The 25626-nt window shown below is 39.1% G+C and overlaps 1 protein-coding gene across 1 annotated transcript in view; it reads left to right on the top strand.

Moving 5' to 3' along the window:
• LOC135202102 (gamma-tubulin complex component 5-like) overlaps positions 1 to 25626 on the top strand; it is a 348462-nt gene that overhangs the window by 751 nt on the left and 322085 nt on the right. The window lies entirely within an intron of this gene.

Here is a 25626-nt window from a genome sequence, read left to right as displayed (position 1 = left end):
TCTGGCTGGCGCTACGCTCCTGGATGGTGCCTCGCGCCTGATTGTCTCTTCCTGCTTGTAGGAATTCTCACGCGCGGCTGGCTCCTCGCGCCTGGCCAGCTTTTCGCGCCTAGTCGTCTCCTGCGATATCAGATAGCGCCTGGTTGCCGCGTCGCGCCTGATTGGCGCGTCGCGCCTGATTGGCGCCTCGGCGCTTACGTGTTAGTTCTTTGCGGCTGACTGGCGCTCCGCGCCTGGTTGGTGCTTCACGCTCGGCTGGCGCTTCACGCCTGGCTGGCGCCTCGCGCCCCGAACTCGCGGGTCTGTGAAAAATAGACCCTTCATCCGAAGAAGAATCTCTTTTCTGGGAGGTTGATAGTAAGGGTTTTTTGACTTCTTCACAGGAAGATTAACATCCTTTCTTCTTGGAGGATCTCTCGAAAGAACCCCGACTAGAGAAGCAATAGACTCTTGCATATCCTTTAATATCTTCGTCGTTTCTTCTCTCTGGTCTAAACGAGAGGAAGGTGAGCTTCTTTCTCCATTCCAACGACTTATCGGGAGAAGCCAAAACCTTTGCTTTCTTAATCTCTGTCGGGGAGTCCTCCGAAAAACGTTCCGGACTCGAGTTTATGCCCGATTCTTCCCAGATCCATCTTCAAGGGACGAGAACGATCCGCTGATCTCCATCCTCTTTTAGGTGAGGAATTCTACCGATGACGAAAACATTCACGTAGAACGCTTTTTTCTAATGCGTTCTCTGGCAGTCTGTGACGTTTACAGATTCTGCCGAAGAGACGTCTGACTGGTGGGGATCCTCCATAACCTCCGTAAGGCTTTCGACATTCCTTCTCCTCTGGGCTTGCGGGAGCTTGAAAGAGGTCTAGGCCTGGGAGCGTTGTGAAGCCAATCAGACGCCTCCTCCACTTCACTGGGGAAATTCACATCACTTTCCACAGCACTACTTTGCTTACCGTCTATGGCAGCCATTTTACGCTCCATTTTCATAAGCGCAGCTTTAAGGCTTGCTATCTCCGAAGCAGAGTCCGTAGGATCTGCATTCGGAGAAGGACCTGAAATATTACAAGGAGCGTTCATAATGTTAGAGGAGGGTACAATATTACTCACCCAAACCACTTGAAGATTGAGAGCTAGGCTTGGTTTTGGAAGATGACTTCCTTAAACCGTCTTTCTCTAATTTCCTTAAATAAGAAGTTAGAGACTTCCACCCTTCAGCACTCAAACTCTCACATTCATGACAAGTGTTATCCATCGAGCATTCATACTTCCTGCATATTTTACATACAGTGTAGGATCAACCGAAGCTTTTCGGCATTCTCACCTTGCACCTTCATTCACACACATTCTCACCACACTTCCAGAATCAGACATCATGATGAAAATTCCAAGCCAAAATCCAAATAACGATCCACAAAAGCGTATGCCAGTACAACGATCCAAATACGTCACCAAAGGGTCCAAAACGATGATCAATTGTATCCAAAAAAACGAATCCAGCCGGAGATACCACAACGATGTTGCCAGTATGGCCGACAGAAAAAAATCTAATGGAAAACGGGAATGGGTTTCCTATTCTGCCACCCCAGCGCGGCGCGGTGGATCACCTGACCTACCTGTAGCGTGTGCGCGAAATTCGAAATTCTGTCGGCACGACGGAGTCAATAGCTATGTATATATCTGACAGGTAAGTTGAATGTATAAAACTGTAGATTTTACATGCACTCAGGGAAACTCTCAACCGAGCGCCCAACATGGAACTAGTCTTAGGGGCAGAACCTCTAGGACTAGCAGCAGAAGTGCAAACCAAAATTTGTGCTTCTACAACTCCCAACATGCTAGGCCCTGGGGACAGCGTGACAGTTCCTGTTCCCAAAGGAACGGGTGAGGCAGCAGAAGACCCAACTGCCTCCTCAGTTCGAGGAGGCAGACCCTTAGAAGTCCCCTGACGAGACTTCTTAGAGGGGGATACTACCTTCTCCTTCTTCAACAGGGAGCCTTAGAAGTCGAAGGGATGGAGGTTGAAGAAAAATATGCGGCTTCCATAGAGGAAGATGATGACACTTGACGAGCTATCTTCTTCCTCGACTTCTCCAAATTCTGCAAGACTTCTACAGGATAAGGTACATTTACCAGCAATAATAGTTAATAATCACAGGGCAGTAACAAAGGCTTTGTCCAGTGACAAAACTCCAGGATAGCAACGGCAAATGAATATGATTTCTAGCAAGGAACAGTACATACACTCGAGGACAAATATCACTCCATGCTACATGCTACGAGACACAGGTACAATACCAAGGTTAGGATAGTCAACACAAAGAGATATCCAACCATCTACAGCTGTAATTAACTATCATCACTGCTAGCTGGTAAAAGAAAGAAAATACGATTTCAAAAATAAGGATACTCCTCTCGCATCCAAGGGCACCGCCCTCTGAAATGAAAGATCACTCAAACACCAACACAACACGCCCCCTCCTCTATCTTTGTCCGCTAAGCTAGTGAAAGGACTAAAGAGAAAAGGAAATACCGGAAGAACCACCAAAGGACAAACCTCCGAAATTCACCTTGGTAATTTCCAAAGCATAAGCATTAATTTCAGATGAATACGTCTTGTCCTAGCATTAAAAGGCAAAAATATGTAATAGGGCATTGACACACCCTTGCCGCTGACCCTTAACACAAAGCAGAAAGGCAGCTAGCAAGGCTGTCACAAAAAGTGGGTTTGCATATTAGTTATTAAAGTCAATTAATTATTAATATCAAATACAGTATATACATATTCATTCAGAATAACAAAATAAAGATCCCTCTGGAAAAATCGTAATTAACGGCTAGTCAGCAAGAGCCCAAAAAACACACATCCGATGAAGTGGAAACCACAGTGTTTACATCCGGACAAGGCCCGGAAGCCCAGAGGTAGCTACTCCCTAACAAACTTGTTTAAGAATTTAAGGGGGCTGGCCGGAACCCTTATATATGGGGGTACATATAGGGCAAAAAATGCAGTCATGAAAAAATTCATGGAGCTTCATATGGCTATTGAGAATACGTATACGAAATATTTCGTCAAAATTCCTCTTACTTTCGTAGTTACAGGGTAATTAGTTAACGTAACTCAATAAGCCTAAAACATTGATCCGTACAAATATTTCTTCTATTATCGTAAATTTTGATAATTATTGTCAAAGAAATTGGGAGAAATGGCATCTGTAGACATTCCCCGAGTCGAGAAAGGAGACTTCAGGCAGCTACCAAGTCCAACCATGATCCAGTACGAGCACAAACTTCAAGTAGTCTACACGTTCGATTTCACTTCTGACATTAGCTTGCTTTTACGTATGTTTATGTATGTTTCGGCAAGAATTTCATCATGCCAATGAGGAAAGGACAAGGAAAACATCTCGCTAACATACAGATGAAGAAAAATCGCTCAAGTATTATTACAGAATACAGTGGACCCCCCGTATTCGCGTTCTCCAGATTCGCGGACTCACACATTCGCGATTTCTCTGGGGAACGTTTCCCTGCATTATTCGTAGAAAATTCGCGCATTCGCAGTATTTCTCTATGATAAATATCCACAAATTCCTGGTTTTTTTGATGAATTTAATCATAAAATGCACTTTTTGTGACAAAACTATTAAAAAAACCAAGTATGAAAATTTTTAGTGGGTTTTTCTTGAGTTTTAACTAACAAAATAGGCTTTGTTTTTAGCATTTTCATAGGGGTTCCAAACATTCGCGGGTTCTAACTATTCACGGGGGGGTCTGGTACGCATCCCCCGCGAATACGGGGGGACCACTGTATCATACTATACGCTTAGTTAGTGAAGAGAGAGGGGAGGGTTGCGTAGTAACGCCCCCGTCTTGCCTGACAGCACACGTCACACTGTGCCCAAGGCTACAATCTTTAAGCAAAGAGATCTTCATTTATGATAGATAACATAGTTTTGGTTTTTTAATACCCAAAATGGAATATGAAATTCATAATAATCATGATTTATTAAATTGTCTGTAAAAAGAAGAGTACACCTTCGAGTTTCAACTCTGACATTCTCTTTGCATTTCACATTTGTTTATCTTTGTTTTCGGCAAGAATTTCATCATGCCAAAGAGGAAAATACAAGGAAAACATCTCGCTAACATACAGAAGAAGAAAATTCCCTGTAATAAGCCGAGTTAGTGGGGAAGAGAGAGAGTTGCATAGGAAGGAGTGACCCCATCTTGCCTCAAGCAGTTGCCCCAGGCTACGATATATGAGCAAAGGGATCATCATTTCATGATTAAATTATGATAAATAAAATAGTTTTGGTTTATTAATACACAAAAAAGAAATACGTATACATTCATAATAATCATTGTTTATTAACATTGTCTTTATAGAATACGAAGGAAAACTTTGAACGCCCGTATCTACAAAACTATACTTATTGACCTTCAAAATCTATCTTCTCACTTAGTTTTAAAGCTATAACATTGGAGGAATTTGGTATATAACTCAGAAAGACATTATAGAACAATCAAATGAAGCCCTTTTTTTTTCCAATTTTTGTTTCATCTTTTTTTTTTATAAATTTTTTTTATATTTTTTTTCTGATTTATAGGGTTTAGCTTTTTTTACAATATTGAAAAATTTTATATCTTTTTGCATTGGCTATCTAGTTTTAATTTGAATTGTCATACCATTTGGACTAATATTCTATATACTAATTTGTTTAGGTATACCAAGCCACTGTTTTATATGGCTTTAGGTTAATGCTTCTGGAATAATGTACATTAAACTAGGAATAGAGGTTTACCTAGAGGGTCCCTGTTCAACCTATTCTAGGTCCCAACCCATTATGGGCTTATTTAAAGCTTTTAAGTATAAAAACAAAGCTGTTTTTTAGGTTACTGCTACTCATAGGATATTCCCTTGGAAAGGGGGTTCCTATTTAAACTGGCTAGGCTACAGCCTGTCCTGGGTTCATACCTTTAAAGACATAAGTAGGATGCATAAGAACTCCACTATTATGTAGCCTTACCAATAGGCTACTGCATCAGTATAAGCCCTTGGTCATAACTAATTTATTTACGCCTTGGATAATGTTTATTTTCAGTCCTAGGCTATTTGGGCTAAACTACCATCTAGTACACCAACAATAAGATGTTTCCTAAATAGTTCTCTCTTTGCCTAGTACAGGGTATTGCCTATCCCTTACTGGACGGGTAAATATATCAATATGCAGCTCATCAGGCCGGGTAAACTTTGAGGTTGCCAATTTACGAAAAAAGCTCATCAATGGAAAGAGGAAGATATGCAAATGTACATGGTGAAAGAAAAAAATTCTAAACACTCGCCCCAGTTTTATACCGACACCTTTTATATAGGTGAGCGAGTCAGAGGCTTCTGACATGTCCAATTTAGCGAGTTCTCTTGGTATTATAGCAATATTTTACTAGAAATAGTGCTAAAGCAGAACACATTTCACTGGGCGACACAGCTTCCCTCGCCCAGCCCCAAATAGATTTTTCCTACGTCAAAATAAAAACCCTTTTCCCTACCTTCCACAAGAAAGTTGAACAAAATGACGATTTAAACACCCCTTTGTGGGGCCGGCCTTTAAACCAGGTTAAATCAAGAGCAATCTTAAAATTTTTACCAAGCTTTAGCATATATGATTTTCTGATAAATAATATATTTTATTTTTTAAAAATTATAATTACTGCTTACACAATATCCAAAACAGATAAGAAATAAAAAAAAATCAGTTACAAATTCTTAGCATATCTGCTGAAAAATACTTACGGAAATTTACCGAGAACACAGATTCAGTAACTTTGTTTTATTTTTACATGTTTTTTCTAATATTTCTTTGCACTTTTCTTTGTAAAATTACATTTACAACTGACATACTATTGCAAAAATCAACAGCAACCCCTTGGTATATTTATGAGTAAATTTACAAAAAGACGTCATGTGAGACGTTACAAGCACAACTGAAGTCCTGAGATACCCAATTTGTGGTTTTAGCCAGTGTAAAAGTTGCCATTAGTAAATTTATGGGGCATAGAGGTATTGGCAACTCTTTCCCGCCCAATTCTTTCCAAATCGATGGAGCTTAGTATTGTTCAGCTACAGGATCAATCCATCCACCACCCCAAACCTGTTATTGCTACTCCCAAAGATCAATCTGTCCATTAAGGATTAATCCAGATTATTCTGATCAAATGTAAAGGCTATATAAAAACAGAATGTTTATTACATGTAAACTCATAGTTAGGCTAACATTTTTTGTCTAACCCAAAGTATTTATATCTAGCCCTAGGCTATTTGGTCTATTACAGTGGTCCCCCTGTATTCGCAGGGGATGCGTACCAGACGCCCCCATGAATAGTTAGAACCCACGAATAGTTGGAACCCCTATAAAAATGCTGAAAACAGCCTATTTTGTTAGTTAAAACTCAAGAAACCCACTAACAATTTTTATACTTGGTTTTTTTGGTTTTTTTTAATAGTTTTATAATCAAAAAGTCCATTTTATGATGAAATTTGATTAAAAAAAACCAGGAATTTGTGGCTATTTCTCATAGAAAAATATCGCGAATATGCGAATTTTCCGCGGATAATGCGGGGAAACGTTCCCGAGAGAAATCCGCGAATGTGAGAGTCCGCGAATCCACAGAACACGAATAAGGGGGGTCCACTATATATATAACACAGTAACTTTCTAATGTGACACTTTCTGATGTGATGAAACTATACATAGTTAGGCTATCACCCAGTATATTTTATTCTAATCCTGATTATTTAATTCACCTTAAAAAGTATGGGATTAACAAGTGCATTTTGTAGCTGTTCAAATTCTGGCAGACAAAAGCAGATTTCTGGCTTTTCACATACAAAAATCATATTTGGTTTAGTATACTGTTTTTGGTCACCATATAAAAAAAACGTAACTTACTAATGCAAAAACATATACCTAGCTAGGCTAGCCTATCGTCTAGACTAGGTTATTTTCTAATAAATCTAGATAATTTAATTCCCTTTTAACCCTCTTACGCCGAAGGGGTATAATAAAAATCGTCTCCCGTATGCCGAGGCGGTCTCGGAGTGAGAGCCGAAGCGGAAAAAATATTTTTTTCAAAAAATCACAGCGCACTTAGTTTTCAAGATTAAGGGTTCATTTTTGGCTCCTTTTTTTGTCATTGCCTGAAGTTAGTATGCAACCATCAGAAATTAAAAAAATATAATTATCATATATAAATAATGCTATATGATAGCGCGAAAACTAAATTTCATATATATTGTATTCAAATCGCTCTGTGAGCAAAACGGTGAAAGCTAACAAGTTAATTTTTTTTCGTTGTTTTGTACACTAAATTGCGATCATTTTGTATATAACACATTGTAAAACGATCAAGCAACACAGAGAAAATATATCACAAAATGATGCATGAATTCGTAACGCGCAGAGGTAAAATTTTTTTTTTCAAAATTCACCATAAATCTAAATATTGTTCGAGACTTAAAATTTGTTTCAAATGAACATAAATGACTGAATATTACTATACTGTAAGGGTTTTAGCTTATAATTGCAGTTTCCAACTATTTCGGACGAGTTAAAGTTGACCGAATGTCAAATTTTTTTATATATATGGATAAGGAAATATTTGAAAATGAGAAAAGCTACAACCTTCAATTATTTTTGGTTGTATCTACATGAAATGCACACATTTTCATATATAAAAACTCTATGAAATGCCTAATATGAAACAGAGCAAATATAATGAGAATGCGACGTATGCATTCGGAGATTTGCGGGCGGAGAATCCGCGCACGGGGAGGGAAGGAAAGTTTTTTTTTTTTTTAATTCACCATAAATCTAAATATTGTGCTAGAGACTTCCAATTTATTTCAAAATGAAGATAAATGACTAAATATTACTAGAATATAAGAGTTTTAGCTTACAATTGCATTTTTCGACCATTTCGGTAGAGTCAAAAGTTGACCGAACGTGGTTTTTTTTATTTATCATGATTTATATGCAAATATTTCGAAAATGAGAAAAGCTACAACCTTGATTCATTTTGGTTCTATTCCTCATGAAATTGTGCGCATTTTCATATATAAAACTTTATGTAATGGCTAATTTAAAATGGTGCAAATATTACGACAATCGCACGAAAAAAATTTCAGATTTTTTTCGGAAGAGTTACCACGCAGACGTAGGGAAAATATATTTTTTTTTTCCATAAATTCACCATAAATCGAAATATTATGCTAGAGACTTCCAATTTGTTGCAAAATGAAGGTAAATTACTGAATATTACTAGAATACAAGATTTTTAGCTTACAATTGCGTTTTTTTCGACCATTTCGGTAGAGTCAAAGTTGACCGAAGGTTGAAATTTTGGCACTTATCGTTATTATATGAAAATATTTCAAAACTGATAAAAGCTACAACCATGGGTTGTTTTTAGTTGTATTGTGCATGAAACTGCACACATTTCCATATATAAAACTTTATGTAACGGCAAATTTGAAAATGGTTGCAAACATTACGACATCGAAAAAACAAAAAAAATTTATCGGAAAAGTTACCTTACGCGGAGGTAAGGAAAAAGTTTTTTCATAAATCCACCATAAATCGAAATATGTGTAGAGACGTCCAATTTGCTGCAAAATGAAGGTAAATGATTGAATATTACTAGAACACAAGAGTTTTAGTTGACCGAAGGTTGAAATTTTGGCACTTATCATTATTTATATGATATTTCAAACTGATAATAGCTACAATCATGAGCATTTTTTTTTTGTATTCTACATGAAATTGCGCACATTTTCATATATAATACTCCATGTAACGGCTAATTTAAAATGGTTGCAAAAAAACATGTCAATAAAGTGACGAAATAATTCTGAGAATGTGTCACTGATACTTTTTAGTGCGATAAGAAAGAAATTCGCACTTGCGTGCCTGCGTAACGATTTGTAAACAAAACAACACCTTGATCCGTGAGCTCCCAGCATCCCCAAGACGCATGATTCAATAGTTTTTTGCCTGGTAGGCCAATAAGTATTTTTCCGCAAATTTTTAAAAAAACCTTTTTTTATTAGTCGACGTTTAATACGTCCAATCTGCACCCGGGAGACAATTTATGTCGACGTTTAATACGTCCAATCGGCGTAAGAGGGTTAAGGGTATGCACATATCCTAGAGTAGTATTAAGAATGCTTAAGTATAGTATAGGTTGTATAAAAAGGCAAAATGTTGGTAGCCATTTATCTAATCCTAAGGTCTTGGGTGTAAAACTTAGGCTACTGCCCTAGGCCCATAGCCTAACAGGATATGTCCTTAAATCTTATCTTATTCAGGTTACTACTTAGCCCAGGTCTTTTATTTAACCCTAAAGGATATAAAATCTTAGGTTATAGCTACAGAAAATTTCTCAAACAGTCTAGCTAACATTCTCACTGAATAGATTTAGATTGTAGGTTACTGCGCAGTAGGCTATTGCCGCCACCGTTATCACAAAAAGGATTATCTTTTACAGGCAGACCCTGGGTTACGACGTCTCGGCTTACGACGTTCCGAGGTTACGACACTTTTCAATTATATTCATCAGACATTATTTCCAGGGTTATGACGCATGTTCCAGGGTTACGACACATGTTCCAGGATTACGACGCCTACAACGCTCATCTGCAGATAAAATATGACACCAAAATTCAAAATAATCAATAATTTAAAGTTTTTTGATGAAACCTGCCATAAGAATGCAATTTACATACAGGTACTTCTACTAATACATTTTAAAATCATATTTATGTAATAGTATATATACGTACAAATAATCAGTCAAAGTAGTTACTATGGTGGGTTAGGTTACTTTTTTTGCAAATCAGCATGTTCTTTGATGATCAGAAGTCGATTCTTACGTAAATTGGTTTGGCAATTCAGTCTACAGTACAGTTAATACCAAATGATGCTGCAGATAGGGCAGGGTAACTCAAACTGATGCTGCCTGAGTGATGAGAGTTTCTCATGCCTGAGGTTATGAAGAGTTCTCATGAGATGGCGCAGTGCCAAGTAACTCAATGGTCAACTGTCTGAAGTAAGGTTGTAAGTACGAGTGGTCGTATGTCGAGCAGGTTGTAAGTCGGATAGTAGTTGTAGTTTTCAATGCGCACAAAGCATTAAAAAGTAAGGTTGTCTTAGGATTTTTGACGATGTTCCGGCTTACGACGATTTTGGCTTACGACACGTCTCAAGAAACGGAACCCCTGTCGAACCCGGGGGACTCCCTTATATGATAATAATAATGGAACATTTCTTTATGTGAAACTTGTAAATAGAATGATAAATTCTTCAAAACAATTTTTGCTTCTACAAATACTAGTTAATAATCATAATAAAACATACGAAGCGTCTACGTGTGCTGGCAAAAAACATATTTGAAACTTTTCACACACCATAAAATTGTTCCACAGTCTGAACTAAATAATTTCAAACTCGAACTTAACATTATGGACTTAGCTTTCAACTTAGATGTTTCCATGAACTTCGGGAATGAAATCAATGAACAAACAACAAAATTCTTAGAGCTATCAATCCTACATTGTAAGCGCCGACATGTGCCACCGATAAAAGCTGGTTTATGATTTTCCATGCACAATAAAATCGTTGTTCCACTGTCTAATTTAAAAAATATTTTAACTGGAACTTAAAATTATACACTCAGCTTTTAACTTGTATGTTTCCATGAACCGCAGTAATGAAATTAATAAACGAAGAATGAAATTCTCCTGAGCTAGCCTAACAAAACTATCATAAATCGTAAAAAGCACTAACAAATGCTGGCAGACAAAAGGCAATTTCCAGCTTTTCACACACACAAAAATCATTGTTTTAGTCTAAACTAAAAAACTTTTAACTGGAACTTAAAATTATGCATTTAGCTTTAACTCAGACGTGTCCATGATCCTCTGTAATGAAAGAGAAATCTTTGGAGCTTTGGTTTCTTTATTGACCAGAAAAAGGAATGGCAGCTTGGTCGGATTTTGGTCATATGTAAACAATACAACATTGTGTATGAGCATAAACACTTCTTCTTCTTGCAGTTTTTGACATAGGTAAACTGGGTATTTGCTGAGGATATGAGAAAGTGCCTTCCTATCCTGAGTCCATTTATACTCAATCAAGTGTTATAATGTTTATCATTATGGCACAATACTCAGCCAAAAGACCAGTAAAAGAGAATTCTTTGACATTAGTCTGGTCACCATGGAGCTCTGGATAGACCATGGAAAGGGTAAACCTTAAGGACAAGACAGTGACTACATTATCAAAACTGGAATATGGGCACTGATGGTAACAGACTGGATGAGAATTGAAAAAATTACAAGAAAAAAAATCACTAGGTAAAATGGAATGGACATAATATAAATTTTCATGATAAAATTTATTATTTGGATACTTACCTACTGTTAAAGTTAGCTCATATCTCCATGCCGATAGGCGAGTCGGCATTTAAAACAAAAGAAAAAACGATCGCTTGGCTAACCCGGAAGACTGTCTAGTTTCACCTGTTCTCCACCAGGTGTGTTCGAATGTTTTAGCTCTAGTCAGAATTCTCCTTGACGGCCCACTAAATGTGGGGAGGCTGGGTGGGGTCTACTTTAACAGTAGGTAAGTATCCAAATAATAAATTTTATCGTGAAAATTTATATTATTTGAGATGAATCTTACCTACTGCTAAAGTTAGCTGATTCCCACATTGAGATAAAGGATGGTGGGTAGTGCAGCTAGATAAATTCCGCTCAGCCAAGCGAGCTAAGAGTTTCTTGTATGAAACTCAAAACATTCTTATCTGATCAGGAACCCTTCCTGGATAATAATGCCGCCAGGAGGTGGATTCCCTTCAGGGTGCAAGGCTTTCATGTGTGTGCAGTCAAGAGCAGCCTTGCGGAGAAAACCACTTAATTTTCAGACAGAATGAATAGAAGTCCAAAAGCCCCCAAAATTGACAGTCAAATACAAAGTAAATACCTATGATACAAAGGTACGCTCCTATACAACAAATGTACCTTCATGCTCCCCAAAATACTCCCAACCCCGGCAGGGATTAAAAATAAAAAAGAGGTCCTAAACGATTGCTCTTTCTTTCGGTTCAGGAAAAGACTTTACCTGCTATTTCTAGAGGGTTAAGGGCTTTACAGTTTTCAAAAGCAATTTCTACATCTTTAAAATAATTAGCAGCAAAAACTGAATTACAATTCCACTGAGCTGCATTAATTACATCCTCAAGAGACAAATTCTTTAAAAAACTAAAAGAAGTAGCAACTGCTCTTACACTGTACGTATATTTACCTTCAATAAAGGTAAGATATCTGGGTTTAGTTTCTCATGTGCTAGTCTTATTAAATGCTTAATAAAAAACAAGGTTAGGTCTGGGCTTACTACTCTTAGGGATGACCCTGTTCCCAATCTTTGACGATCCTTCCACCATGCTAACGTCTCCCAAAGACTTACTGGGACTGAAATTAAATGGGAGTCTGGCAGGGACTTCCTGTCCCAAAATTCTCTCAAGTAGAGTTGAATTGGTCGCATCCTGAGCCTTGCTAGACTGACAAATCTTTCCAACAGAGACTGCCATTGCCTTGCTGGAAGCTCCCTTAAGGGCTGAAATTTTCCTAGAAGCAATAAAAAATTGTCTATGCGATTCTCCGACGGAAAAACCTGAAAACTGTTAGTCTCTATCCTCATCCCTAAATAGAGAATTGTCTGAGTTGGAATTGGAGCAGACTTCTGAAAATTTATCAATATGCCTAGTGATTGCGCCAGGCAAAGTAACAGATCCTTGGCCCTCAGAATTCCCTTGAAAGAGTTGGCCAACATTAGCCAGTCGTCTAAATAGAGCAGAATTCTCACTCCCAACAAATGACACCATCCCCCTACTGGTGCCAAAATCCTCATGAATATCTGCGGTGCTGTGCACAGGCCGAAGCAAAGAGCTCTGAATTGAAATGTCTTCCCTACGAAGACAAAGCACAGGAACTTGCAAGACTGAGGATTTATCGGAATGTGGAAATAAGCGTCTTGCATGTCCACCGACATCATCCAGTCGTTCTTCTGTACTGCTGCTAGTACTGTGCTGGGTGATTCCATGGAGAATGGGGTTAGACGAATGAATGTGTTGAGTCTCGACACATCCAGTACTGGACGCCACCCTCCAGACAGCTTTGGGCACCAGAAAAAGATGGTTGTAAAACCCAGGCGAGTTTCCTGACACCTGCTCTATCGCTTTCTTCTCTAGTAATGATACCACCTCTTTCTGAAGTACAAGAAATTTTCCCTGCTGATGACAATAAGCTGGAAGAGCAATTGAAGACGACGACAGAGGAGGAGGAGACAGAAAAGTTATTTTGTAGCCTTCCTTCAGTACCTCCACCAGCCAAGGTTCTGCTCCTAAGTCTCTCCAAACACGCCAGAAGATCTGCAGTCGACCTCCTTCTAAAAAACTTAGCAGTTTTGTTTTTATTGGAGCCTGGTAAGGACCTACAAAAGGGCTTAGTAGCTGAAGACTGTTCATGAAATGAGGAAGGACGAATTTTTGCCGGAGGGCCAGACGGCAAAGAAGGAGCAGGTCTTTTGTTCCCCACTTTAAAAGATTGATAAATTCCCTATTTTCCTGTACGGAAATATCCTCCCGTATTGCCTTAGAGATGGATTCAGAAGGAGGTCCACAGGGGAACCCGAAATTGCAGCCATCTTCTGAGAAGAAGAGACCTTGGTCGAAAGATAAGAGCACAATTGTTCTCTTTTCTTCAAGATCGAATTAGTGAAAGCATGAGAACATTCGCCTGCAGCGTCTGAAATAGCCTTATCCAGGCAAGACAAAAAATCTAAAGACTCTTCCCAAGATTTGATACCCGCTGGTGTCAGAAAGTCTTTAAGCTGACACAGAGAAGCGGCAATAGTACTTAGTGAAAGTTCAGCAAAAGCAAAACCTCAATATCTCTAAACAAAGACTTGGACAAAGTCTCTGCCTCTGTATTAGACCAAAGCACCTTGCCCGTCTCAAGAGCGCGTCTTTTCATAGGATCGAGACACGCAAGGAAATCAGCATCGTCGACCCAGGACGGTTTCAGCGCCGGCAACGAGCCTGTGTCGTAATAACCGATCCTACAAGATTTCAAAAACCCCGGAATACTAGAGGTGGCAGACTTACCAGAAGCTTTGTGCGCCAACAGACAAGATATTTCGTCAAAACGTCCTCTAATTGAAGGTGAAACCTTAGGTTTCTTTAAAGACTTAATGGGGAGTTGAAATGCTGGAAGACAATAACAACCTAGTCTCTACAGAATCTCTTTCCTCCACCAAATGAGGATAAAGAGAAGTGCAACGCTCCAGTAAGCGCCAAGAGACCGAAGGAGACTCTTCCGACTCAAGATGATCTTCCGCCAGTTGTGGATTCGAGACGACAGCAACCAACTCCTCGCGACAAAAATTTGGTTTAATAAGCGAAGACCCTCCGGGAGAAGTAGTCTTCAGTTGTCTACTAGCGTCGACACCAGTCGGCCAAGTCGAAGCAGAGGGGATACCCGTCGACAAAGAAAATGGAACTTGTAAGAGAGTCGGAGAAGATTCATCGACACTGAAGTGTACCACTTCGTCCAAATCCGTCTCAAGCGGCTTGGGAACGATCCCAGACAACACACCTTTAGAGAGTAAAGCATTTAGAATAGCATCTAGTTTGGAAACAACAGCAGAATCTGTAACCATAGAAGGAAGAGAAAGAGAGACAGCAGCTGTCCACCTGAGGCTCTCCAACAATAGAAGACCTAGGAATAGCAGAGAAAGATTTAGAATGAGACGTAGAAGCAGACGAAATACGTTCAACAATTGATTGAGTCAATGTAAAAGAATTAGAACAACCCGCTACGGGGATATCATTATTAATAAACTCTAAATCTAAATTCTTACTCATGTAGGTTCTAGAAACCTCATTGCTAGCTCTAGATGAAGGCGATGTCGAAGTACTGTGCGAAGACTTACGTCTACCGAAACGATCTTTTGGCAAACGCGTTAAGCGTGACTGCGCGTGAGAGCGTGAAAAGGGAGAGGTAGGAGTTGGAGGGCACAGAACCCCATCGCCCCGAAAACCGACCCGGTTCCCTGGCAGCGGACTTTTCCAACTGTAGCAGGGCATTCCTAGCCTCGGGCTACATACGGGCGAGGGCACCGACACCTTACCTCTACAAGGGGAACGCGAAAAAGAACGTTCACTATGGAGGGACTCGGAACGGTTTGTTATCATAAATTCAGTTAAACTTTTAACGGAATCTAAAATAAGACTTACATCCTGTTCAAGTTTCTTGATACGCTTTTCCTGAACCGAAAGGGGAGCGGAAGTCAGAGCTACAGAGGAAACGCTAGAACTACCATTATCAGAATTAGGCCTAGTATAGGAAAAAACCGTAGTTTGAGTAGGGGTAATAGCAGACGAAGGCTCAACAGGAATGGGAGAAAAAGTAGTTTTATGCCCTGACCTAATTAACTGCTTCCGCAGTCTATCTGCTTCCCTTCTTTTCCTATTTCTAATACTTTTGAGCATAATATCCTTAAGCCAATCCTTGCATTCCTCACATCTAATCTCTAGATCACACTCTGTACCCTTGCAGCTCATACAAACATTCTTGTTACACAATAATCATTCCTACATAACCTAATGTTGGTTGACTTGCTTCCGGTGGAAGACATCCTAGGATGATTAAATTTACAGTACCATGAATGAAGAGAAACAGCCAAGATTCACCAAATACCAACATATGCCTATACCTAATGGCGGCAATGAGAATTCTGACTACAGTGGGCCCCCTGTATTCGCGTTCTCCGGATTCGCGGACTCACACATTAGCGGATTTTTCTTTGGAACCTATCTAGAAATTATTCGCGGACGGACTCGCCCATTCGCGGAATTTTCCGACGAAAATTATCACTAATTAGTGTATTTTGATGTTTATTTTCATGACTAAATACATTTTTATGATACAAAAATGATTTACTAATTTTCAAATATTAATTTTGATTAATACTGTATTAGTAAGTTTAATAAGTTTAAATGATATCACATAATAAAAATTAAAATTCTCTCTCACTCTCTCTCTCTTTACTACAAAGATGTATGTTTTTTTGTATGATAAATAAATGATTTACTATTTTCAAATATTAATATTAATTTATACAGCAATAATATCAATTCATTAAAGAAAATACCATAGTGAATTAGTAAGATTTTAGCTTATAAATTAAAAAATTATGGAAGAATGAAGGAAATCCAGACTTCTTCTAACTCCTACTCCGTACTAAAACTGTCAGATATACGTATCAAGTTAAGTGACAGGAGGGGGAAGGAGCTGGCTTGTTGCTGCCATCAAGTGCTCATGAAATTCCTCCCCACCCCCCTCCCCCCCCCCCCCCTCTCTCTCTCTCTCTCTCTCTCTCTCTCTCTCTCTCTCTCTCTCTCTCTCTCTCTCTCTCTATCTCTCTCCTCTCTCTCTCTCTCGTCTCTCTCTCTCTCTCTCATTTACTGAGACTCGAGATTTTTTTTATAGTACTTGTACTATTTGTTTTTAATACTTTCAAATAATAATAATAATAATAATAATAATAATAATAATAATAATAATAATAATAATAATAATAACAATAATAACTGTAATTACAAAATTCATATTATGTGATAGTATTTTAAAGAAATACAATACTAATCTATCCATGTCACTTTTAATTAAGGGCTATCTCTCTCTCTCTCTCTCTTCTCTCTCTCTCTCTCCTCTCTCTCTCTCTCTCTCTCTCTCTCTCTCTTTTGGCACAAGACAATGTGTCATAGTGGTAACTCCCTCCCTCTCTTTCGCTGGAAGCGTTATAAGTATTTTTTGAGAGAACAAAGAGAGATCAAACTCTCTCTCTCTCTCTCTCTCGATCTCTCTCTCTCTCTCTCTCTCTTTTACCGAGATGAAAGAATTTTTATGGTACTAGTATGTAAAATGTTTATTGATAATTTCAGTTATTTAACCCTCTTACGCCGGAGCGGTAAATAAAAAATTGTCTCCCGTGTGTTGGAGGGGTTTCGGAGTGAGCGCGGAAGCGGAAAAAATATTTTTTTCAAAAAATCACAGCGCGCTTAGTTTTCAAGAGTAAGAGTTCATTTTTGGCTCCTTTTTTTGTCATTACCTTAAGTTTAGTATGCAACCATCAGAAATTAAAAAAATTATCATTATCATATATAAATAATGCGATATATGATAGTGCAAAAACAAAATTTCATATATAATTGCATTCAAATCGAGCTGTGCGCAAAACGGTTAAAGGTAACAAGTAACCTTTTTTTTGTAATGTACACTAAATTGCGATCATTTTGGTTTATAACACATTGCAAAACGATAAAAGCAACACAGAGAAAATATTATCACAAAATAATGCATGAATTCGTAACGCGCGGACGTAAACAAATATTTTTTCAAAAATTCACCATAAATCTAAATATTGTCCTAGAAACTTACAATTTCTTTCAAAATGAAGACAAATGATTGAATATTACTATACTGTAAGAGTATTAGCTTACAACTGCAGTTTTCGACCATATCTGACGAGTTAAAGTTGACTGAATGTCAAATTTTTTTATATATATATTTTTTATATGCAATTATTTCGGAAATAAGAAAAGCTACAACCTTCAATATTTTTCGTTTTATTCTAAATTGAAATTGCGCACATTTTCATATATAAAAACTCTATGAAATGACTAATATGAAACGCCTAGCAAATATTCCGAGAATGGACGTACGTATTTCAGAGATTTGTGGCGGAGAATCCGCGCGCGGAGGGAAGGAAAGATTTTTTTTAATTCACCATAAATCTAAATATTTTGCTAGAGACTTCGAATTTGTTTCAAGATGAAGATAAATGACTGAATATTACTAGACTTGTAAGAGTTTTAGCTACAATTGCGTTTTTTGACCATTGTGGTAGAGTCAAAGTTGACCGATCGTGGGTTTTTTTCTATTTATCGATTTATATGCAAATATTTCAAAAATGAAAAAAGCTACAACCTTCAATTATTTTGTTGTATTCTACATGAAAAAAATTGCACACATTTTTCATATATTAATAAAACTTTTATGTAACGGCTAATTTAAAATGGTGCAAACATTACCACAATCGCACGTATGATTTTTTCCGGAAGAGTTACCGCACGGACGTAAAGAAAATGTTATTTTTTTGATAAATTCACCATAATCGAAATATTGAGCTAGAGACTTCCAATTTGTTGCAAAATGAAGGTAAATGCTTGAATATTACTAGATTATAAGCGTTTTTAGCTTACAATTGCGTTTTTCGACCATTTTGGTAGTCATAGTTGACGAAGGTTGAAATTTTGGCAATTATCGTTATTTATATGAAAATACATATCTCAAAACTGATAAAAGCTACAACCATGGGTTGTTTTTAGTTGTATTGTGCATGAAATTGCGCACATTTCCATATATAAAATTTATATAACGGCTAATTTTAAAATGGTGCAAACATTACCACAATCGCATGTATGATTTTTTTCGGAAGAGTTACCGCGCGGAAGTAAGGAAAAAGTTTTTTCATAAATTCACCATAAATCGAAACTATTGTGCTAGAGACTTCAAATTAGTTGCAAAATTAAGGTAAATGATTAAATATTACTAGAATATAAGCGTTTTAGCTTACAATTGCATTTTTCGACCAATTCGGTAGAGTCAAAGTTGACCGAAGTTGAAATTTTGGCAATTATCGTTATTTATATGAAAATATCTCAAAACTGATAAAAGCTACAATCATGAGTATATGTTGTATTCTACATAAAAATGCGCACATTTTCATATATAATACTTCATGTAACGACTAATTTACAATGGTACAAAAATTATGTCAAAGTGACAAAATAATTTCTGAGATGTGTCACAGATACTTTTTAGTGCGGCAAGAAAGAAATTCGCGCTTGCGTGCCTGCGTAACGATTGTAAACAAAAACAACACCTTGATCTTGACTCCCCAGTACCCCAAGGCGGCGTGATTCAAAAGTTTTAGGCTGGTAGGCCTATAAGTATTTTTCCCGCGAATTTTAAAAAAAACTTTTGTAAGTCAACGTAAAATACGTCCAGTCGGCGTAAGAGGGTAATAATAATAATAATAATAATAATAATAATAATAATAATAATAATAATAATTAAATTGTAATTACAAAATTCATAATGGTAGTATTTTAAAGAGATGAAAATGACCTTTCCATTTCACTTGTAAGGATAACTCCTCTTTCTTACTGAGATGAGAGAATTTTTTATGGTAGATGCACGTGTTTATTTTATTTTCAAATAATAATAATAATAATAATAATGGAAGTAGTAATAATACAATAACTAATTTCAAATGAAAATTCTTCCCTTCGTCTTTTCCTGTATCAATTTCCTAACCTCAACTCCAGTGACACTCGGAGCTGGGAAACGTAACAATGCCATACAATGGTCAACGATTTATGGTTTTATGTAATCTCTCTAAATCTCTCTCTCTCTCTCTCTCTCTCTCTCTCGTCCTCTCTCCTCCTCGTCTCTCTCATCTTCTCTCTCTCTCTCCACAAGATACTTGTCATAGTGGTAACTCTGTCTCTCATGGCTATACAATCTCTAAGATTAATACAGTAATATGATAATAATTTAAGGTAAATTTGATGCAGGATGTTACATAAGGTATACATTTGGTGTTTCTATTTCTTCCTTCTTTTATCTCTCTCGCTCTCAGCAAAAAAATTGATAGACAGACAAACATAATTGCACAGTCCTCTCTTTCTCTCTTCTCTGGAGAAATATATGTATTTATGGGAGGGGAAAAAAGTTGCCTACAGACGTTCGTTCATTTCAATCTATTGAAATCGTAAGGAGTTATTCTCTCTCTCTCTCTCTCTCTCTCTCTGCTATTGGCTGGCTGTTTAGATATTTCTAATGGTAAAATGTTTAAGATGACTTTAAAATTATAATAATACCAATTCAATGTTATATTTGATGTAGGATAATACTTTAAGTAGACATTTGGTATTTGTGATTTCACATACAATTTTTTCCCTTGTAAAAAGAAAATGGATGTCTCAAATAGTAACAGTATGAAAGAAAACGTGCATACTGAATACTTATGGGGGGACTGAATTATTTTCACATACGTAACTAAGTCATGCAGTACGTACATAGTATGTATTTATGTATAACCATAAAATGTAAGATTTACTTTAAAACAGTATTAATAATATTTTAAAGATTAATATGAACCATAATAGGATATTTTATGTATATTTGATGAAGGATGGTCTTTTTAGGGATACTTTGGTGTTTGCATGTTCAGGATAGGAGTTTATGAGCATTTTTAGAGGGGGTTCCAAACATTCGCGGATTCTAACCATTCGCGGGGGGGTCTGGTACGCATCCCCCGCGAATACAGGGGGACCACAGTAGAGCTAAAACATTCGAACACACCTGGTGGAGAACAGGTGAAACTACACAGTCTTCCAGGTCAGCCAAGCGGTCGTTTTTTCTTTTGTTTTAAATGCCGACTCGCCTATCGGCATGGAGATATGAGCTAACTTTAACAGTAGGTAAGATTCATCTCAAATAACTCATTTTATAACCACCCATAAAACTGACATTCCAAAGTATATAACAGTGATGATGATATAATGATGCTTTATTCATAAGCAACAGTGAATCAAGTGAAAAGTTCAGTCTTTCAATACAAAAAAATAATAAATACAATGACAAATAAAACAAAGTTTAATACTCTGCACCTACCAAAGTGTAGCTACAGTTGCTACAGGTCGTGAAGATAAAGCTTCATGCTGGTAACAAGGTCCTTTCCAATACGGCAACTGAGTGTTTCCAGATATCCATGATTTTGCCCGGTGAGATTGCTCTAGTAAGTTCCAGTCTTTATTTCTACTCCTTAATTTTGGTTTAACAAAAAGCTCCTCTTCAGCGTAACTTTTATAACTAAGAGTGTTTTTCCTCGACCTTAAGTAGTCCTCTTCCTCACTGTCAGACCAGTCCTATAATATCACAAACGTCAACAAATGTTCAAATAATAAAGCTATAGAAGCTTCAGCTTTTAGTATAAAATATTTCTCTAGGAGCATTAAACTCATTTTGCTTTGTGAGGAAGAATTTATCATTCAGTAACCTAACTAATTAAGCTTCTGAGCCATACAGTAATATTCTAAATTTTTTCATCTGGCAAACCTCTTTTCACTTAACCCTTACTGGACGGGTAAATATATCAATATGCAGTTCCTCAGGCCAGGTAGACTTTGAGGTCAGCCAATTTAAAAAAAAGAAAAAAAAAAAACCATCAGTGGAAAGAGGAAGACATGCAATTCCACAGTGAAAGAAATAAAATTCTAAAAGATTTTCCGTTCCTTCCACGAGAAGTTAAAAGTGACTGTTCAATACGGAACAAACCTTCTTAACCATGGTATATTTCCAAGCGCTACCTGGTAACTGGATAAAATCAATCAAAGATTGTAAGCAAGGAATCTGTGAGATCTGGCAGTTCCTGCGTGTACGAGGTGATAGCTGGTCAGAGACCACCCACCGCCTTATGGCGTATTTAGTCTTTCCTTAACCGCCTTGGAGAGTAAGATGCTATCGCTTTGCTCTCATATTAAGCCGGTTGATTTGTGCCCGTGTTTATTTTTCTTTTCAGTGTTTGTGCTTTTGCACTATGGATTCTACAGTCTCCACGGCTTCGTCAACGTGTGTGCCCGAGCATTCAGGTTTTCCCTGCTCAAGGTTTTTAGCTTCTTTTGTCACAGACCCACATATGACATACAGTAGGTGCTGTGCTAATTATTGTACAATTACTAATCCTTGTCCGGAATGTCATTCCTGGCCTAAGTCGCAGTGGAGAGTATTTCATAGGAACATGGAACATCGTAGAGTTTTGACTCTTCCTTCTTGGTAAGGATTTTCTTCTCCTCGAATGGATGATTCAGCATCTCCTTCTCTTGCGATTGCTCCCCCTGTAGCTATTGCAAGTGTGCCTCCATCTCCTTCCTTTTCTTCCGTTGATTCATTGATGGAAGTATTGGGAGTTCCGCAGGATGATGTTATGTTTAATGTAGCCCCTTCTCCCTCGGGTTCTCACTTTATACCTGAGAGGGAGGAGGCTATGCCATCTAATGCCTTATTTTCAGATTCAGAGTCATCCAAGGTGGTGGCTGTTTGAGTGTCACTAGGACTACAGGGTTCACCCTTCTTGGATGAACTCCTGTCACATTTCTTGGAGGCTCATAACCCTCCCCCTGCCCCTATAGCAGTTCCGCCTGCCACTGGACTCATCAACATTGGATCTCGTGTACTGCCACCTTGCAGAGACCCATCGTCATCATCGACACTCCCTGGGTCGCATCTTATCACTCTGCCAGTGAGGCCATAAACCAGCTCCGGTCTTAGAGGTGTCGTGACATCACTCCCAGAGTCCTCTCAGCATGACATAAGATGTGGTAGCTGCTCATCCTCCAGCTGTGACGTCACCCCTTCCCGATATGACGTCATCGTCTTCTCTGGCTGAGCCATCCAAGGCTTTAGTTCAAACAGTCTACAAGAGACTGGACTCGTTAACGGAGGGTCTCTTCTCCTACTCCTGCTAGTAAGAGACCGTGTAGAGAAAGTTTCTCCTTCTCCTGTTCCTGCAACATCACCCCTCACCGTCGTGTCTGACGGAGGATCAGGGACTTTGTGGTTTCGTCGTCTTCAAGTAAAAGGAGTGTATCGCCTTCTTCCCTTCAGGGCCGTGTCTACGGCCATGTCTCTCCCATGCACGTTCATGTTCGTCCAAGTGAGAGAAGTGTTTCTCCTCATGCCCCACAAGGTCGTGTTTCTTCCTCTCATGTTCGCGTTCATGAGGCTGGCAGTGGAGATAGTGGAAAGAAGGCATCATCCTCTTCGATATATGACGGTGTATCACCGGTACGTCATGAGAGTAATGTATCTTCGTCTTCCCTTCACAGTCGTGTCTCTCCCTCTCACGTATGTGTTCATGACAGTGTGAGTGTTGAAAGCATCAAGAGTGTTACAACATCTTCTGTTCGTGAACGTGAATCGTCCTTGCAAGTACGTGTTGACGAGGTCAAGGGCGACACCTCTTCATCTGTTCCTGCACCAGTTCATCGGCGCAAGGACAATAAAGTGCCGATAAATGATCGAAGGCTGCAGATGTGACGATTGCTCAAGTTTTGTCTAAGGATTCTTCTCTTGGCAAGACTGAGGCTGGGGTATGGAGGAGTTATGGGAGTTCCATTTGACAATGTCCTTGAGAGAGAGAGAGAGAGAGAGAGAGAGAGAGAGAGAGAGAGAGAGAGAGAGAGAGAGAGTGGTACGTAGGTGGTTAGCAAGTGAAGTGCTCGTTTGACAACATGGGCTAGTTGGTTGTTAGTTGGCGCGTGGTGGCTTGTCCAACGGACAGCACAGCATAGCCCTGAGTATCTGGAGTTGGGGGTGAGTACATGTGCTAGTGTTTTTTGTTCTGTGTGTAGGTAAGTCAATTGCCCTGCGTTTTTCTGTAGCATGTAGGGGAAAGTGTGGCTGAGGGTGAGTTTGGCAGCCAGATGGGTTAAATTTGTGGGCAGTGGGGGGGGGGGGGGGGGGGGGGTTTGCCCGCTTGTTTTTTTAGCTTGTGATCCCACCACAGGGGTTGAAGACATAAGGCTTAATTGGCCCGTAAACATGCTTCTTGTTCTCCTGGAAGAGACCTTAGCCTTAGGAATCCATCTCCTTCAGGTATCTCTCTTCAGCAACGTTCCTCGTCTTGGGATCGTGCTCAGTTGGCATCTCGAGGTCATGTACTCGAATCATTTCACATTCATGTCTGTGCTTCCTCCTGCGACCGTGTACATGTTTCACCTGACATACGTGATCATGTATGGGGTGCTTCTCACAAGCCAGTACGCTGTTTCAAGTTGGGATATGTTACAAGTTGTCTGTTGCTGCGAGATGAGTTTCGAGAACCTTCGGTCTTAGTGTCTTTCAGTTTTAGACCTTACACGCCGACCAATATAATCCAGAATGATGGGCTTCCTGGGGAAGCTTCATCAGCAGTTTTACAGAAGGAGGAGGATACTGCCAAACTGTCTTCTTCATGTCATCAGTCACCTGATGGAGGAGGGAGATAATCAAGAGTTTGTCGTCATTCGCAGAGGTTATTGATGTCTTTTGTGAGCTCAATAATCTTGAGGGCAGGGCGCAAGCTCAATCTTCTATTACCCCAATGGGTATGGAAGCCTTGCTGGTGCTAAACAGGACTCTAGAACTTCTATTGAACTCCCTTTGTCGGATCACGCTCAGTCCATCCTACAACGTGTGAATGCTTTGGTGCCTGACCAAGATGGCTCTGCATTCTAGTAGGTCATCTAAGCCTCTTCCCCCTCCTTTGGTGCGGCATAGGAAGTACTATTCCACTGTTACAGTTCAACTGATGTCCCATCACCTTAACACGGACGTGATCCATCTTAAACCTTGCCTAACTCTGGGACAGGTTAGGGCTGAAGGCCCTTCCTTTTCATCACAACAGTTTTTAACTAAGGCGACACTGCGGCTTCCATTTTCCAGACAGTCTCCTGACTGGACTTGTGGTCCACTGCAATAGCCAAGATTGCTTCAGATAGGACTGAGGGATGTTGTGCGAGTTCTTCCTCTCTCAATAGACTGTTACAGTCCTTCCAATCTGTGGACCAATCACCTCCTGGCCAGGAGAGACGCAGCACTGTCCAAGGTTGCAAATTCAGAAACGGGAATCTCTTGAGTCACAGTTTCTGTTTCCAAGGACTGAATTGAAAGATACTAAAACTGGCGACGAGCAGACACAAAAGATAAGTTGGTACATCAGGCAGTATCAAAGTCAGAGGCACATTCAAGATTCCCTCCTCCTTCTCCTCCTCCTCAGCAACAGGTGAGAAGATCCTCACCTGTTAAATGTCTGAAGAGTTCTGCCTCAGTGAGGGTCTCCCAGTATCCCTAACAGGCCAAGGCAAAGAAACAACAATGCCCTTACAAGCCTGGTAGGGGGTCTAGGGGAAGGGGCAGAAGGGGTCGTCGATAGAGTGGGCGCCTCTCCCTCACCATGGGTAAGGGGGATGCCTGGCGGGCCAATAGGTCAAGTGGCAAGGGTATGGAGCAGAGAAATTGGTAGATGTTCTGTGGGTGGGATATATACTACCATTCAACTTCTCTCTCCCCCTCTCGGACAGACCCCACAACTCGCAGAAGTTTATGGCTCTTCAAGAGGAAGCGTTAAAAATGCTGAACAAGGGTGTGATAGAAGAAGTAAAGCATCCTTCTCCGGGGTTTTACAGTCGGATATTCCTGGTACCCAAAGAAACAAGGGATTGGAGACCCGTGATCAATCTTTCCACCTTGAATCATTTTGTCAGGAAGACAAGGTTCAAGATGGAGATACCCCGAACAGTGTTGGCAGCGATAAGGGACAATGACTTCTTGCTGTCTATAGACTTAAAGGATGCTTACTTCCAGATCCTTATTTACCCTTCATCTAAAAAGTTTCTTCAATT

The sequence above is a fragment of the Macrobrachium nipponense genome, chromosome 30 (genome assembly GCF_015104395.2).
Source record: "Macrobrachium nipponense isolate FS-2020 chromosome 30, ASM1510439v2, whole genome shotgun sequence".
Taxonomy (NCBI): domain Eukaryota; kingdom Metazoa; phylum Arthropoda; class Malacostraca; order Decapoda; family Palaemonidae; genus Macrobrachium; species Macrobrachium nipponense.
This window is presented reverse-complemented; position numbering and strand designations above follow the sequence as displayed.